A 2,988-nucleotide genomic window follows, 5' to 3' on the forward strand; every position below is an offset into this window, starting at 1 on the left:
ACTGGGCATTTTGCCCTGCCGCATTCTGCTGCCCACCCTTCCCTGCTGCCAGAGGGTGATGGTGATGTTCTTAACTGCCAGGTTTACTTTGTGGGGAGGCGGTCTCTGGAAGCCCCAGCTCCCCCACCTAGAGAATGGACATGACAGTCGCTCCTCACAGGCTCTCAGAAGCATCAAGTGAAATATGATCATTTGAGCCAACGATTCATAGTCACTCTCTTCTTCGTGAGAGGTAATGTCATGTAGGGACAGTGGACAGAGGACCCGGTCACATGACCTGGCTCTACATTTGCAGGTATAAATTCTCACTGTTGGAGGTATAATCTTGGGCAAGGCACTTGACTTCTGGTCATCTGCATGTGGCCATCTGTTGTGTGACGATTAATTATAGAAGGTCTTTGGAAGTTTACTGTGATCATTTGTATGGATATACTCAAAACAGAATAGAGTTGCAACAAATATTTAATATTTGCTTTTCTTTTGGTAAAGGAATCATTTTTGGCCATCAGAGTCTTCAGGGAGCTTATTCTTTGCAACTATATGTAAATTACTGAAAAGATTTTGCAAAGGCCATGGCAGTCTGAACTTAGATGCATGCTTGGAGTTGAGCCAGTACTCCGTTTTGAAATGTTTGTTAAAGCTTAGAAGCACAGTGTGTTGCCAAAAGGGAAAGAATGTTTGGATGAACGATGGACAAAGGAGAAACCAACACCAGGATGACTTAAGTTTTCCATGCGTTGCTTAGTCTCTGTAGGGAGCAAAAGGAACTTTCTGGCCCTTAGGTCTTCAAATCCAGACAGTCTTACGAACACTAGCTAATGATAAGACATAGGATCCAATTTGCAATCATTTTTTTAGACGAAAGACTGACCTATCAGAACCAGGGAGGAAAAGAAGCTGGGAGTGATTAGTTTTGGCACAGAAGGGAAAGCAACTTTCTTTCTTAACTGCAAAAGTTTTATAATGATGCCAGCACAGTTTTGACTTGTTTTACTTTGATATCAAACAATATTTACCTTTCACAGAACATATAATAGAAATAGCAATTTTATTGAGTATGTGGCCTCTGTTAAGTGACTGATTCCATACAAGGTGTGTTATTAATATTCTTGTTATTGATAAGGAAACCTAGGCTCAGAGATAATAAATTATCCTTATTGTCTCCTTTAGCTACTAAGTAAATGGAAGCTGAGCCACAGTAACTCCCAGGCTGGTGTGTTTTGCAGGCATACCTCAGAAATATTACAAGTTCAGTTCCCAACCACTGCAATAAAGTGCATATTGCAATCAAGAACTTTTTGGTTTCCTAGTGCATAAAAAAGTTCTGTTTCTACTATACTATTGTCTATGAAGTGTGCAATAGCATTATATCTAAAAAAATTGTACATACCTTAGTGAAAGAATACGTTATTGCTAAAAAATGCTAATTATCATCTGAGCTTTCAGTGAGTCATAATCACTGATCACAGATCGCCATAACAGGTTTAATCATAATGAAAAAGTGTAAAATACTGTGAGAATTACCAAAATGTGACACAGAGGCATGAAATCAGCAAATGTTGTCAGAAAAAGCAAAGTGCAGGGGCGCCTGGGAGGCGCAGTCGTTAAGCATCTGCTTTTGGCTCAGGGCGTGATCCCAGCGTTCTGGGATCAAGCCCCACATCAGGCTTCTCCACTAGGAGCCTGCTTCTTCCTCTCCCACTCCCCCGCCTGTGTTCCCTCTCTCGCTGGCTGTCTGTGTCAAAAAAATAAATAAAATCTTAAAAAAAAAAAAGCAAAGTGCAATAAAATGATGTATGCCGGTATTTAACTTTGAAAGGTTATTTTTATTTACTTATTTTTTAAAGATGTTATTTATTTATTTCAGAGAGAGAGAGAGAGAGGGAATGAGCAGGGGAAGAGCATAGAGAGAGGGAGAAGCAGATTCCCCATCCAGCAGGGAGCCAGACAACTGAGGGCTCCAACCCAGGACTCATGACCTGAGTGGAAGGCACCTCCGAAAGGTTATTTTTTAAAAATCATGACTATAATATGTGGAAGGTAATGTTCACTTCATTTATCAAGTTGACTTTCTACATTTCCTTAAATGAAAACAGAGGAACATGGTTGCTCCTGAGAGATTAATAATAAAAATGACGCAGCAAACATTTTTGAGCACACACTGTGTGTCATTAACACTTGCTAAGTTTTTATTCATTTACTCCTCAGGACAACCTTTTGAAATCGGTACAGTTTTCGTCCCCTTTTTGCAAACAAATAAAGATTAATTGACCACAGTGTCACATGGCTCTGCCGGGTGGAGCTGGAACTTGAACCCAGGAAGTCTGGCTATCAAGGTCAGCACCGCTGCTGCGTGAATTTAATGTCTAACTCTATCGTCTTGCAGAAGACGGAAGCCTGGACACTAAAAACCAGTCAGAGCAAGAGAGAGCCCCCACTTCTGCCAATTTGGTGTGATTTTTACCATCGTCACCGCTTGAAAAGACGAAGAGCAAAAAAATGTGTTGAAATTGCACTGAGACTTTATAAACATCACATCAAGACTTTAAAGCATGATCAAGATTAAGCCAGTTGAATTTATCCACATTAACTTCTGCTGGCAACTCAGTGTAATCTGTTAGAGTTGTCACCCTTTGCTGGGAAAGAATAATTTTCCTCTTCCGCCAAAGCAAAGCAAATAATTTGTTTTACAGCTAAGACTGAGTCATGATTGGATTAAGACTTTTCTTCAGTATGTAGCTTGCACTTTTCTTTTGCTAATTACTTATGTAGCTTGCATTTTTCTTCCCATTAAGCAGTAACCCCTCAGGATCCTACACTTGCTAACTCTTCGCCTTGAAACGCTGCTACAAATCCTCACAGTTTGAAAGGTTAAGACCGTAGTTAATAGATTACTAATGGCAACCGGCAGGATAATAGGCAAAGAACTTCCAGATGAGGGGAATTGTAGAGCCATCTCGAGCTCATTCCCCTTCGCTTTTCTTTGTG

Source organism: Ailuropoda melanoleuca, chromosome 9, assembly GCF_002007445.2.
Source record: "Ailuropoda melanoleuca isolate Jingjing chromosome 9, ASM200744v2, whole genome shotgun sequence".
NCBI classification, from domain to species: domain Eukaryota; kingdom Metazoa; phylum Chordata; class Mammalia; order Carnivora; family Ursidae; genus Ailuropoda; species Ailuropoda melanoleuca.